Here is a 15730-nt window from a genome sequence, read left to right as displayed (position 1 = left end):
AGAACCTTTGCTGTAGAGTGGGAGGGAAAAAGAGGAAGATAGTGTTCTTGCATGGGCCGTCTTATCAACCTAGCAATAATAAACTATCACCATGGCAACAAAGTCTAATTGATGGCAGATGTTAAGCCACTTTAAAAGCCACGCCAACTGAATGCCAAGCTGATGCTGTCAACCTCTCTCCTCTGCCACAGCTAGGCTAATCGTGCTATGGTCATATTGGAGAGACCCATCTTTCAAGGGTGGAACAAACTCTGGACTTGGCATCAGAAGACTTGAGTCTGAGCCCCACATCTGCCCATGCTAAGCTCTGTTGCCCTGAGCAAGTCAGTTCATCAAAAGTAGAAGATAGTTATCATTAATGTTATCATCATTATTACTACCAGTAGTGGGAACTCTCTGAAATTCAATTTCACAATCTAAAAGATTGATAATATTTGTGTTAAGTATTGTCAGAAGATTTAAATTGAATAAAAGATGTGGAAGTGCTTAGTAAACTATAAAGTTATTCACAAATATAAGATATTATTAACACCAAGAGACAGTTTGATGTGCCAGAAAGAGCTTGCATCGGAATATGGATATGGCTACTTACAGACTGCTTCATCTGACAGATGCTTCATCTGACTGCTTCATCTGAATACATCAATTATGTGCTCAGCCTCAGTTTTCTATCAGTAAAATGTCTTAGTGTAAATCTGTAAAATATTCTGCCCATCTTACAAACCTGTGGCTTAATTAACCTCTCTACACTTCAGTTACTCCTCTGTAAAAGGAGGTAGCACTGGCACCTCCCTCATAAGGTTGTTGTGATGATTAAGTAAGCTAATGCAGGGAGAACATTTAGAATGGTGCCTGGGACAGGCAGTGTGTCATACGTATTAATGGTGGTAATGGTAGTGGTGGTGGAGAAGGAGAAGAGGAAGGAAGAGCAATTGAAATCATATACATGCATAGAACTGTGAAAGCTGGTGGTAATGGTAATGGTGGTAGAGAAGGAGAAGGGGAAGGAGAAGAAGAGGAAGGAAGAGGAGGAGGAAGAGTAATCGAAGTCATGTACGTTCACAGAACTGGGAAAGCTGGCTGGGCTTGGTGGGTCACACCTGTAATCCCAGCACTTTGGGAGGCCGAGGCTAGTAAATCCCTTGAGCCTAGGAGTTTGAGACCAGCCTGGGCAACATGGTGAAAACCTGTCTCTACAAAAAATACAAAAATTAGCTGGGTGTGGTGGTGTGTGCCTATAGTCTCAGCTACTTGGGAGACTGAGGTGGGAGGATTGCTTGAACCTGGGAGGCAGAAGTTGCAGTGAGCCAGTGTTATGCCACTGCAACAGAGTGAGACCCTGTCTCAAAACAAACAAACAAACAAAAAACTGAAAGTTCCATGTGATACAAGTGAGGACCTCCATAGTTAATGTCAAAATACTTTTCATCAGTTCCTGGACTGGTTCACATGTCTATCAGTTTTCTCAAAGTTTCCATTGTCTACATAGCCTTTTTGTCATGCCCAGTATGCATGCCTGCTCTGATCCTTGGCTATGAAGTTTTCAATGGGAAAAGGAGAACCAGGACAAAGAATTGGTAGAAACCATGAGAAATATTTTCTCAGAGATCAAGGTCTCTACAGGCTAGGATTCCTCAGAGTCTTCTTTGATATATTAAAAAGTATTTCTGGAAAAAACTTAGTTTGAAAACTGCTATGATGTTCAAGATAACTGGGCATCTTTTTTTAAAGAGATGGGGTCTTACTATGTTGCCCAGGCTGTACTCTAACTTCTGTGCCCAAGAAATCCTCCCTCCTCAGTTTTCCAGGTAGCTGGGACTATGGATGCACTTCACAGTACCCAGCTGTAACTAGGTGTCTTCATAGCAAGACATCTGTTAAGACTTTAAAATGTAAACATGCATTGTGAATCTCCCAGGTTGGGTAGGCATATAGAGTATGGTGTTTCCCAAATTTACTTGATCGAAGAATTAGTTTTTCATGGAGCATCTTACTTTGCTAAAGTTTCAAGTACCAAAGTTGGGAAATGTTGATGTGAGCCCATAGCCAAGACAATCAAGCATTAAGCGCAGTACCACAAAACAGATGTGAAAACTCCTACTAATCCTTCCATCAATTCATGTGTCCATTTAATACATTAAAAGAGTTCTGTATGTGGCAGTGACTATGTGCTAGATGGTGAAGAAACAATGACAAGCAAGACTAGTATATTCCCTACCCTCTCAGAGTTCTGGAGGGCCTACTGGGGAGAGGGAAAAGTTGCCCACCAATTTTATTGCAGTGACAAGTGAAAAGATGGAGAGGACAGATGCCTTGATACTAGAAGCAGGGGCTTCTTACCCAACCTGGTGGGTCAAGGAGAGTTTCTCAGGGTGAATAACTTCTAAGTGGAGACTCAAAGGAGGAGTTACAGCTGTGCAACCCATAGGAACTTGCAGCACACTTGCCCATGCATTCCATGTTGTATCCTCATGGCAACCTTTCTTGGTAGATGCAATGAGAGTGGGAAGAGTTATTAAGTGGCCATTACCACCTAATGAGTTCCTACTCAATGAGTCAGGGACTGTGCTAGGCATCTTACAAATTTATTGTATTTAATCTTGACGAAAATGAGCAGTATCCTCAGTTTACAAATGAAAAGTTGAGGCTCACAGGAGATAAGTGGTTTCCCAACACTGTACATGTAGTTAGTACAAAGCCAGGACTTTCAGATCTGCCTGATTCCAAAGCCCATTACATTGTGGTTAGCCAGTGCTGAGCCTGGACCGTGGCTGGTTCATAACAGGGTTTTTACTAGTCAGAAATAGGGGAGAGTAAGCAGAATGTCATGGATTCTTCCTTAAGCTAATTTTGTTCTTCTTAAATGACTTATATTATCCTGAGATGTCCCTCTCCCAACCATTTGATGTAGAAAGTCCTGTGAGTTTTTTTCATATATATATTACTTGTCAGAGAAAACTTTGAGCTTCTTCTTGGCAAAATAAAAACTTTCTATCCATATGTCAGTGTCCCAAGTCATTTTGGAAGTGTTCCCATCTATGAAGTCTAAAAATCATGGAAGTTCTATGTATGCAACTTTCTAGAACATATTCATTCTAAAAGTGAGAGAAATATGAACCAGTACATTGCTGTGAGTTCTGCTGGTTCAAAATTAGATGAGTTGCTGAATTCCATGGGCACCAGCAGCCAAAAATGGAGATAAAGTAAGATCAAGTGGCATCTTCCAAAATGTACACACACACCACCAGTGACATTCAGGCATTCTACATACTGGTTTATAGATATTCTTTTTCTAATGGTTAAATATTCATTTTAATAGATACTAGAAAAAATGTACCTAGCATTAAACTTGGGTTTTCATGAACATTTTTCCCTAGATTGAGACAATTTTTAAAAAGAAAGAAAAGATTTTTCCCAGAATTTACAAAAATATTTTATGACTAATCAATACTATAGATAGTACTTGGGAAAAGAAAATAATTGTGAAGATAGGCCCTGAATTACTAAAGTATATGAAATAGTATGATAATGTGTATAAAAGTGCCTCATGCATAAAAAGCCCCAGTAAATGCTTTCTTCCTTCCTGAGTCACATGGTGAGCAAGTGGCAGGGGCCCAGGACTAAACCTCATAGCATCAGACTCCCAGTCTAGTGCTCCTTCCAAGACACCCTTCAATTGTCTTCTTTCTGTCTGCCTACCTCATACTGTGTCCTTCATCTCTCTGTCTAGCCCCCAGGAAAAGTGCAGCAAGTGCAGGTATTTCTGAAATGACGAGTGGCTCACAGAAAGGATCTGATGAGTGTTAGTTATAAGCAATGTGTACCTAAGAGTGTAGACACTATTAGCATTTCGAAAAATAGGAATCTGAACTAGAACTGGAAGGGCCCTTAGAGATTATCCTACACAAACCCTCTTTTTACAGATGAGGAAGTTGAGACTCAGAAAGGGGAAGTGCTTTGTGCATGGCCAGAGAGCTCATTGCTGATCAAACCAGGACGAGCATCCTTATGAAACATGCAAATGTAAAATTACATGTGGAAAAAAAAAAAAAAAAAAACCTTTACCTCCAGATATCCTGCTTTCCAGAAAAGTACCACAAAAGTACCTTTACTTCCAAAAATTTGAAAATATTGAAGGTCATGCTTCATATTGTGCCAGGCAAGAGAACATTGTACATAATTGTAAATCACCACTGGAGGAGGTGGTCCTGGTTGTATTCTTTTGTTTGTTCGTTTGTTTGTTTGTAACACACATAACATAAAATTGATCATCTTAACCATTTTTAAGTGTACAGTTTAGTGGTATTAAGTTCATTCACATTATTGTGCAATCATCACCACCATCCATCTCCAGAACTCTTTTCATCTTGCAAAACTGAAACTGTACCCGTTAAACAATAACTCTGCATTGCCCCTCCCCCAGCGCCTGGCAACCACCGTTCTACTTCTGTCTCTGTAAATTTAACTACTCTCTAGATACCTCATATAAGTGGAATCATACAGCATTTGTCTTTTGTTGACCGGCTAATTGCACTTAGCATAATGTTCTCGAGGTTTATCCATGCTGTAGCACGTATCAGAATTTCCTTCCTTCTTGGTTGTATTCTTAATGCAACATAGCTTGTTCTCTGTGGTCTGCTGATTATAACCATCATCTCTGTGAGGACTTTGGCGTGCTTAACATTTTGGGGACTTCTTTTCAGTGGGGGAAATAGATAGCTCAGTTGTGGACAATAGCAGCAATGGGAAGAGGTATTTGAGAAGAAATCAGACTCCCTTCTTCCAGTCTTTTGCAAGTAGGTGACAAGAGGTAAACAAAATTGCATGCTGTGCCCCTCCACATCACCCCCTATTTTCTTTGTTTCTTCTGTCCAAGTCTTCAGTCAGTCACAGAGAAGCAATGAGAGTTGAAGATTTTAAAGTGGATTTTCAAATAAGACAGCCTTGGATTCCAGTCCTACTTCTGAAATTTACTAATATGTGATCTTGGGTAACATGATTAAACTCTTTGAGTCTCAGTTCTGTAATCTGGACATAGAGATAATAATACTTTTATCAAAAAAAATGCCTTTTTTTTTCCCTTCTGAGTGATGAGATGCTTTCTGTATTTTTTCTGGATTTATTTTTATTTTTTTTTATTTTTATTTTTTATTTTTTTGAGACGGAGTCTCGCTCTGTCGCCCAGGCTGGAGTGCTGTGGCCGAATCTCAGCTCACTGCAAGCTCCGCCTCCCAGGTTCATGCCATTCTCCTGCCTCAGCCTCCCGGGTAGCTGGGACTACAGGTGCCGCCACCTCGCCCGGCTAGTTTTTTTAAAATTTTTTTTAGTAGAGACCGGGTTTCACCGTGTTAGCCAGGATGGTCTCGATCTCCTGACCTTGTGATCCACCCGTCTCGGCCTCCCAAAGTGCTGGGATTACAGGCTTGAGCCACCGCGCCCGGCCTTTTTTCTGGATTTAAACATAGTTTCCAAAGTTAAAATATTATACCACTACTATTACCTGTCCCATTGGGTTGTTTAGAAATGTAATGTGATATATGACATTTTGGCTTCTCTGAGATGTCTTGTTCCAGCCCAAAGATTATTAGGGAACCTCATGTCATTTGAAAGGAGAGAAAGCTAATTTATTGATAATATTCTGCATGTCATATGTATCATTTCTTTCTCATCAAAAAACACTGAGTAGAACTCTATTATGGTAGTTGGTCCTTCACTTCATAATTTTCTATTTTCCCAGCTAGTCAAAACCGTGCCCACCCCCCTAGTTCCCACCCCTTGGTCAGTACCTAGCATTATGCCCAGAAAAATTACAGATGCTTCTTCCCACTCCCCCTGCAACCCCCACACCCCCGTTAACAAAGTGTTTCTATAATGCTCTGGGAATCAGTCAGCATCTCAATTCCCCCATGGTCTCATAGTTAAACATACCATGCGTTCGACCTCTCAGCTGTGACAAAGAAGGAAGCCTGGGTGTAGAAACGGATTTCAGCTCCCCTCTGAAGTTGGGTTTCTCTCTTTGCTGACCACTTGGGAATTTTTTTTTCTTGCTTCTGACCCACCTCTCCCCTTTCTTTTGATAAACAGGACAGCTGTCCCCAAAGGGATGAATCCATTACCTTTCACCAGAGTTGAGTTCATTTTCCATTTCATGTTTCTGTTTAAAGAGAAAGCGCTTTAAAAGCGCTGAGCATACACCGAGCTTGTGTACTTAATTTTTAATATGTGTGTGCCCACACCTAAGAGAACAGAGAACCTTAAATAATAATGAAACCGAATTGTACATGTTGTATGTTTTATGTGGCACTGATTCCTAAATATGCTCTTAGCAGCCAGGTATTATTTAATACATCCCCATTAATCAAACTGCCAAATCTAAATGAAAACCATGTTTAAATATGTTTAATAAGATTATAGCTTTTGGTTGAATATCAAACTAACATAGCTACATTTTTCCTTCCAGCCAGCCCTCATTTACTGTCTTATATTTTTACTCTGAAAGCTAATTATTTTGTACTATCAAGTCAATCTCGATTATAAAAGAAGTTATACCACAAACTTGTAGTATCATGAGCTTCAGCTGAGTCCTTCATTGTAAATGTCAGGAGAAAGAACAGTTCTGAGAATTTTTTTTCTGGCTAAAAAATGATATTTTTCTTCTTCTTGGGGTGAGCCTTTGAGTTTAAAAGGAAATTAAAAATTCTATTAGAGATACTAAATTGTTTGTAGCGTCTGTATTAAATGATGTCTGCCTTTTGCATAGTTATTGAAAGTGTTTCATACTAAAGGTACTTTTTCTTTTTGACGGTTCAGGCTTCTTTTAGTTTTGCAATAGTGCCACCTAGGGGCTGTAGAGAACATTGCATGGGCTGCTAAAATCTCAAAAACAATCCCTCTGCTCTTTTGACATGAATAGAAAAAGTATTTGTGGGTCATTGGGGCTGAAGGAGAAAGAAGGTACATGGTACCCTGGGCGAGGTACGTTTCCAGATCTACTTATCAGGCTTCCAATCTGCAAACAAAAAAAGGAGGTAAATAAAAAGAGGTTTTTTTGAGAAAATAAAGAACTAGCCAAACTTGGAGTAACGTACAGTATTCTAGCAGATTTTTAAAGTTATTAATAAACCAATATCATATTTATTAACATGTTTAATTCCTGTTCTCATTTGCAACAGTTTGCCTGCTGTTCTCACCTTTGTAACAGGCATGGCCTGTGGTGATTGCAGAGAAGTGATGACTGCTTTGACTTGCTGTCCTGTGGGAATATCTTGCTTCTTACATCTCCAATTCTTCTATTTGCCTTGTACAATATTCTATATCCATATTCACCCTTATAAAGTTGTCATTCAGACTTTTTGTCTATTTGTACTCTCCACTGATATCATTATTTCTTCTAGCTTCTCAGAGCCCTTACATTTTCTCCACGTTTATATGTCATGAAACTTTTAAATTCTTGATCAAAGCAATCATAAATGTATCTATTACAAACACATTAAAATTCTTTGATTATATAAAAACTGACAAACAATTCTTATAAAACTGTTTTTGTACTACATCAAGTTCAAAATAGGTGGCACATGTTTAACTTTGTACACTGTAGAAATTCTAAGATTCATTTCAAAAAGAAAAAGCAAATACAGTGCACAGCAATGCATATAATTCTTATAGACCAGTGTTACCTGTTATATCTCTCTGTAAATAATGATGGTGACAATGATGATAGGCAACGTTTATTGATGTTTTTTATATGCCAAGCACTGTTCTAACCACTTTGCATGAATTAACTCAGTCACCACGGGACAGGGACTGTTATTATCCCAATTTTACCCACATTCACGGAATGCTTCTGTGTTCCAAAAAGGAAACTTCAACAAAGGAGCGCATGAGCTTATCATAGGTCGTGTGCAATAGGAGTTTATATTATTAGTTTTTCCTTGAACTGCTTGGGAGTCAGTGTCACTTTTATTAGCCCCATTAGCCTGCCCTCCCTTTGGAGTGTGCAGGTCTCCTTTACTGTCTGATACCTGTGTTCTTTCCTCACTGAGTGTCTCTAGCTTTGTCTAGCAACACCTGCCCTCACAGAACTTACATTCAGGTGGGAAGATCCTAAGAAACAGCAATCACAACAAGTAACATTGATTTCAGGTGGCAAGAAGTGTTATGAAAGAAAGCAAAGGGATATCAGGGAGCAAAAATGGAATGACAGACTGGGTGTGAATGGCTGGCTGTGTGAGCAGGAGAGAGGCCCTCCTGAAGAAGGGGTGTTCATGGTGAGTCCCAAATGACAGAGAGGACAGCAAGTGCAAAGGCCCTGGAGTGGGAATGAATTGAACTTGTATGAAGAAAAGCGAAAAGAGCAGGGAGGCTGGAATGTGTTGAGTAAGGGGAATACTGTGGGGCTCCTGTTTCTTTCCTTTCTCTGTTCCCAGCACTCTTGTGTTTTCTGTCTCAGACTCTGGTTTCACTGAACTCAAAGAAATGATTTGGAATTGCAACATCCTGAGATATCATCCACCGGGAGCATTGGGGATAGGGGGACACATGCAAGAGAATTGGCCTAAGAAAGGTTACACCCTGAGTATCTTCCATATATACCCATAGCCCCACATATTTTTATCTTGCAAAGTCAGATAAGATGGACATAAGGCGGAAGTGGAATCCCAGCACAGTTCATCCTCAGTGCCCCACAGCACTGAACAGACCTTGGATATCATACTTCACACAAGTATGGTGACTTTTTCTTGTGTCTGCCTCTCCACTACACTGGAAATTGACTGAGAACAGAGCTTATATCATAATCTTTCTTCAGTCATTTTTCTTTCTTGCATTCATTTTATCAGTAAATGCTGCTTCAGTGCCATCTATGTGCCAACCACTCATACTAGGCCCATCTATCTCTGCTTGGATAAAATTCCAAGCAAGAAAGATACAGTCCCTGCTCTCAAGTTTCCAACAGTATTGCAGAAGAGAAATACCATAAAATAGCGTAACACAGTGTGCTAAGCCTCAGCTTTGGGGAGGCAGAGAAAATGTTCCAAAGGAAGTGACAGTTGAGTCCAGTCAGGATTTGGAAGTGTAAATGAAGGTGAGTGTATGTCTATATGTGTGTGTGTTTGGAGAGGAGTATGTATGTGTAGAGGGCCTGAGATGGGAGAGAGTGTGTGCAGAATTTTAAACCTTGGGAACAAAGGATTCATGAACTCAGAGGTGAACTCAATTGTGTACTGGATGAAAATGTGAATGAATGAGTACATGAATGTATAAATGAATGAATCAGTGAGTGATTTTTTCCCACATGTTACAGAGGCAGCTCATGAAATGGAGGTTGTATTAGTCTGTTTTCACACCGCTATAAAGATACTACCTGAGACTGGGTAGTTTAAAAACAAAAAGGGTTTAACTGACTCACTGTTTTGAATGGCGGAGGAGGCCTCAGGGAACTTACAGTCATGGCGGAGGGTGAAGGGGAAGCAGGCACCTTCTTCACAAGGCGGTAGGAGAGAGAGCGTAGCGGAAACTGCCACACTAAAACATCAGCTCTCGTGAGAACTCCCTCACTATCATGAGAACAGCATGGTGGAAACAGCCCCCATGATCCAATCACCTCTCACCAGGTTCCTCCCTCAGCATGTGGGGATTACAATTTGAGGTGAGATTTGGATGGGGAGACAGAGCCAAACTATGTCAGAGGTATAAAGCCAAAAGGCATTTTTATTAACTCACCCTGAGAAATCACTATTCCACATTCTGCCCATTATTTCCATGTAGGCAGACTCGTATGGAGACCTATAGCTTTATCAAAAATGTGCTTGTCAAGTAGATTATTCAGTGACTTATTGCGAGAAAAGGCCAGACATTCATCTTATTCTAGGGAGGGCTTTATAAGTGGAACTGCGTATAGCTGATAGCCAGTATTTCTCTTTTTCCTGAACATTGCTTAGATGAGAACTATGGGGTAAACAAATGAGTGAAAAATGTTAAAATATCAAGGGTGTGCATAGAAGAGAGAGAGGCTGTTAATGTGGTCTAGATGCCAGAGGTGGAAAGCTGCTTTGGAAAGTAGGGACCAGATTCTAGTCTTTGCTGTACCACTCTCTTGTTGTGTGACATTGAGCAACTAGCCATCCTCAAACCTGTAAAGTGGAACTATGCCAGGCAATGTCTAAATTTAGTCTCTATCAGCTCTAGAATTTTGTGTTCATCTTAGTTATACCTGCTGAGGAGGGAGAGGTATTGAATGTGTATGGGCACCAGGTGCGCAGCTTCTTCATGGTCCCTGGATGACAGCTCTGTCCTGGGGCACTCACTCCTCCAGAGTACCTTAAGAAGTACCTTAAGAAGCTGTCCTTATCTGCCATACGCTTGGAAGGGTTCTGGCTGTTAACCACCTTTGTTGGACACACTGCTGCTATTCTCCTTCCCCACTTACGTCTGTTATTCTAAAGCGGTCTGAGAAGTTGCCTATTCCTGATGTTGCCTTTTCTTATACTGCACGTAGGAAGCCTCTGCTCAGAGGGTTATTTGTAAAAATTAATGAGATACATGTAAAGCAGCCAGAACAGTATCTGGCACATGATAAATACAAAGAATGTTACTATTTGTCACAATTATTCCTGCAGCCCTTCATTGCTGCCTTTCTTCCTCAGGTATTTTCTGCCTTGTTCTCCAACAAGCACAAGGGATACAGTGGTAAATAGGATACCATCTCTGTCCTGAGGGGTTCTGTCCAGTCCTATTTACTGAGTGCCTTCCATGTGCCAGGCACTAAGGTTAAATCATTGAGCCCCCACCACAATCATTATACCCATTTCATCTTCGTGGAGACTGCAACCCAGAACAGAAAAGTCCGTGTGACATTCCCAGCATCACACAATTAGTAACTGGCAAAGTTGGAATTGGAGCTCCAGTCCCACAGACTCCAAACCCAGTGTTCTTTCCACCTTGTCACCCAGCTACCACAAGGCTGCCATTACACGGTTTTGAAAGGAAAAAGGAGCAGCAGTGCATCATGGGAGTCAGCATAATGGGAAATAAACTCTCCTTCCCTGGGCATCTACTTCTAACTTGCAGGAGAATAGGAAGGCTAGTCTTGTGAGCCCAGCTCCCAGCAGTCCTTGCTTTAGCCCATCTGAAAAGGATCTGTCTTTAAAAGCAAGGAGCCAGAAAAAATAATTCATACTAAAAACAAACTCTGTCATGAGTCATTTGACTTTGCTTTCCCCTGAACACATAGTTTATGTCTTGGGTGAGCTAAGGCTAAAGGAACATCTGATATGTTTTAGGCTAGCAGAGCCATTATTTAAGGAGCTTCACATCCAGTGTGTGCCCATTGGACCCTATGGTTTAAATCAAGGCTTCTGCTTATAGGGCCTGACAATTTGTTATTTTTGTTGTAGTTTTGTACTGGAGTGTGATTGTGTACATGTTTTATCAAGATGACAAGAATTGCTCTGGTTCATGATTCAGAAGTTCTCAGCCTGTTGAACTAGCCTACTCAGTAGTTACTCTGAGTATGCGCGCTAGACAGGAATGTGTATATGTGCGCATATGTTCAGATGTATGAGCACTTACAGAAACAGGAGAGAATAAGAGAAAGGCAGATTCCGGCTGAGCATCTTACCATTCCTATCAGCAGAAGAGCAAGCCCAGCCCTGGGGCTGGGTCAGAGGATTTCTCAATCCTGGGTGAACAGCAGATAACCCTGAGCACAAAGCAAGTGTTACTGTCTCTGTTGCCAAATTGCTTTTCTTTAGATACTTGAAAAATGACAGGAATACACTTACTTTGTAAAAACACGAACAATGGAATGTAGAGCAAAAGTGAAAGGCACAAACCTCTTCTGATCCCAAAAATAATCACTATTATGCATTTTGTATGCCTGTCTTACCTTCTTGATGTATTCACAGACATATATATACACGTATACAGATCATATAGTAGAGATTGTATAATGGGATACTGTAGTATTTAAATAGTAGAGGATGAAAAAGAGTTCAACTTTTTTATCTACAAGATACTTTGGAATATATTAATACATATAAAGCTGCCCCGTGATAACAGTAATTCCAGAATCTGCATATATAAAAAACTGTGTAACCAATGTGTTGATAGACCTTTAGGTAGTTTCTAGTGTTTAGCTGTTAAAACCTGAGACACAAAGATCCTTGTTGGTGTAGTTCTTTATATACAAATATGAGGATTTCTTTTGGAGAAATACAAAAAAACGTGGAATTTCTAGTGGAAGGATTTGTGCATTTAAAATTTTGTTAGCTGTGGCCAAAATGTCCTCCAAAAAAGCTGTCCCAATTCGTATTCCTGCCAATGATGTCCCTGTACCTTTGCCAATGCTGGATATTGTCAGTTGTTTAATATTTTTGCCAATTTTGGGGCAGAAAATGACTGCTCATTGTTCTTTTCCTTTGCCTTTCCCATTACTAGTAAGAATGAACATTCTCTTTATACCCATCAAGTACTTTTTTGTTAATGGCCTGTTAATATCTTTTCTTCATTTTCCTATAGGGTTGTCTTTTCCTCATTGATCTAGAGGAGTTCTTTATCTACTCTGTACACCAATTCTTTATCTGTCATTACATACTGAAGACATCTTTATAGTATGTCCTTTCTCATCTACCTTTGCTTACCATATCTGGTACCGGAGTTTTAAAATGTGATACACTTTTATCTGTGAATCTCTTTTTGATATCAGAATTTCTTAGAAATATTCCCTTTAAACTATTTCTTTTCTTGAAGCAGTGTTTTTCAGACTGATAATGTTTTGGACTTTTATATGCCCAAGAGTAAACTATGGACTGAGGAAGTGAGTGTTTTACCCAAGGCAAAGCTGAGATCAGAACACACCAGGCCGGCAGGTCTCTGTGTTTGTTAAAGACATTCTTGGTAATTTTATCATTAATTATGGGAAAATTGTAAAACTCCATCGGGATCAGCCACAGGCAAATGAGATGCAGCAAGGAGCTAGAGACTGGGCATGCAACCTGAAATCATCTGAGCAATGAATCATACACAGCTTCCTCTCTTACCATTTGACTTTGAGACATAACTTCGCTGCTCTGAGCCTTAGTCTATTTATCTGTAGAATGGAGCTAATCACAACTTCAAATGGATATTGTGAGGTTTCACATTGTTTCAGCACATGGTATCTGCTCAATACATGTTTGCTTTTGCCTTTTCTGGTTAAATACCTTTTTTCCCCTGGACCTTTGAATGCAACTGGTCATCTAAAACTATTGGCTTCCATCTCTTCTGAGGAATTTTGTAGCCAAATGGTGGAGGCATATCTAGCTTGAGAGTCTGAGGCAATTTCCTGATGATACATCTCAGTGGGCCTAAAGGAAACGAAACACCTACACCATTGCTCAATGCTGGAAAATTCTCCGCAGTGGCCGACCCCTTTAGGAGGAGGGAAGTCAGTGCTCTGGGGAACAGCTCCTGTCTACGTGGGTGGAGAGTTCTTTCTTCAAGCATTGGTAGATTGTAAACTCACTGAGCCTCCTGCCTACACAGGAATAAATTGCCCCTGCCTTTGAAATCATCCCTTCTTCTCCTCACCTCAACCTGGCATCCTTCTCTTCTTAAGGCAACACAGCACTAGAAGCTGACTGCCCAACCTCTTGAGCCAGACTGCCTGGAGTTAAAACCCAGCTCTGCCTCTCTTTACTTGTGAGGCCTGGAGCAAGTTTCTTAACTACTGTCTGCCTCTGTTTCCCTGGCTGTAAGATAAGAGTGCTAATGTTATCTACCTCCCAGAGTTGTTACATGGGTCACTATTTGTAAAGTACCTGGTACATAGTACAGTATTCAGGGAGCTACTAATAAATCATGTATGGTATCTGAATTTGGGCTCCTCATTTCACAGCCAATTGACTTTGGATAATATGCTTACTCTAAGCTGAGCTCTCTAATTTGTAAAATGAGTATGAAAATATCTACTTCATGGGACTGCTGGACAAGTCAAATGGGATAATGTATGTAATCATTATAGGTACTCAAGAAAGAAGTGGTAGCTACTCTGGTGATGAGTATCAAAAAAGACAGGAATGAATACATAGAGACTATCCAAATTCTCAAAAGCCAAGAGGCTGGTAGAATGTGGCCTCCACACTCTTAGCCCTGTGACCTTAGACCTGACCTCTTCAACATTCAGTTTCCTGATCTGTAGAATTAGATTGATAATGGTGTCTACGTCTAGGTTCATTATGAAGAAGGAATAATAATAAATTGGGTTCATAGAAAGTACTTAATACAATTTATTATTATCATTACCTGTATCTCCTGTCCATTTAAGGGAAGATTCCTGTTTGCAGTCAGGGTCCCTGGGCAGAAGTGATGACAGCACAGGCAGAGCCCTGCACCTCCTGCCCTCTCCAACTCTGGGGAGTCTGTAGCACAAGGTAAGAAAGAGAATCAAATCTAAGGAAGGGAAATTGAGATCAAAGCCTGGTTTCTATGGATCAGGCCAAAATGATTGAAGGAGAGAGAGATACACAACTAAGGATGTCCATCAGGATTTATCTGCAGCAGTGTGTCTCATTTTAATTCTTAAAACAGTTTTGTTGGATAGGTACTATTATTTCCAGTTTTGCCTAATGAAACTGAGAGCTGGAGAGGTTGAGTGACTCGCCTAAGGTCAGATAGCTAAAACATAGAAAAACTGGGATTTGAGCCCAAGTCTGTCCAACTCTAAATCCCTAATGATATGCTTTTAATACATGCTTTGCCTCTGCTGGGAATGACTCAGAGGCCAAGCTGTAGGAGGAGGGGGAGAGAGGGATGACTGTGTTTCTCAGGGTGAACAGAGTAGGCAGCCACAGGGGCAGCAGGCCTGGAGCTAACAGGCCTTCATGTAAAAATTTGGAAATTTTGCCTGAAAGACAAGAGAGTGTTTTCAGCTGAGGTCGTTTTCAACTGTACCCTGTGTACTAGGCTGAGGGTAAACCAAAACACAGCCATAAATAGTTCTCCACAGAATTCTCATCACAACAGCCCACTGTATTCCTTCTGTTTGGAGATGAATGTTGAAACGCCATGCATGAAAATGGCTGAGTCTGTTACTGTTCATGAAGTCTAGTCACAGCCCATTCGAATGAAGCCCCCTTGGTTATGAATAGAGATATGAGAATCAGCAGATGATCAGCCATCATGGACTCTCAACAAATGGCTTTGCCCAAAGAATCAGCATCCGTGGACTTCATACAAAGCAGGCCTTCCCAAAGCCTCTGTTTTGAAGGGACCCACTCTATTTGAATAGGTGTTTACCCACTTGCTACAGAATATGTTTGTATACCTGTTCTTTATCTAATTAAAAAAAGTATCAAAGCTAGAAGGGACTTTAACAAGTCATCGAGTCCAATGCATTTAAAAGAAGGGGACAATTGGTTCCAGAGTAGGAGGTGACTGTCCTGAGGTTATACAGAGAGAATCTGAGATGAAATCCAGGCCTCCTTATTCTTAGTCGAAAACATGTCTGACTCTGCCCTTGTGAATGCAGCCAATACAGGGACAAAACGTCTTTGGGCTTCTCTAAAGGGAGGGACTGCAATGTGTTAGAAATGGGAAGGAGATTATGTTTTTCCTTGGTGCTTTCTACCTGCCCCATCTATTCTTTTCCTGCCATTTCAGTTTTTTTTTTTTTTTTTTCTCATCTGTCAGAACTAACCAGTCTAATGTGCTCAATTTTCACTCCCTAAGAATCAGACTCCCAGATTTCCAGAGT

At 40.5% G+C, this 15730-nt stretch overlaps 1 protein-coding gene across 9 annotated transcripts in view; it reads left to right on the top strand.

Annotated features, from left to right (window-relative positions):
* The window catches only part of FGGY (FGGY carbohydrate kinase domain containing), a 448924-nt gene that overhangs the window by 378094 nt on the left and 55100 nt on the right, over window positions 1-15730 (top strand). Inside the window, exons 16-17 of one of the 9 annotated variants that reach the window (XR_002725457.1) lie at window positions 4704-4796; window positions 6085-6801. The exons of the other annotated variants lie outside the window; for them this stretch is intronic. The gene's annotated coding sequence lies outside the window, so the exon portion shown is untranslated. Of the gene's footprint in view, window positions 1-4703; window positions 4797-6084; window positions 6802-15730 lie in introns of those variants that run through there. 9 annotated transcript variants of the gene reach the window in all.

Source organism: Piliocolobus tephrosceles, chromosome 1 (genome assembly GCF_002776525.5).
Source record: "Piliocolobus tephrosceles isolate RC106 chromosome 1, ASM277652v3, whole genome shotgun sequence".
Lineage (NCBI taxonomy): Eukaryota > Metazoa > Chordata > Mammalia > Primates > Cercopithecidae > Piliocolobus > Piliocolobus tephrosceles.
The sequence above is the reverse complement of the archived record's forward strand: the minus strand, read 5'-3'. Positions and strand labels throughout refer to the sequence as shown.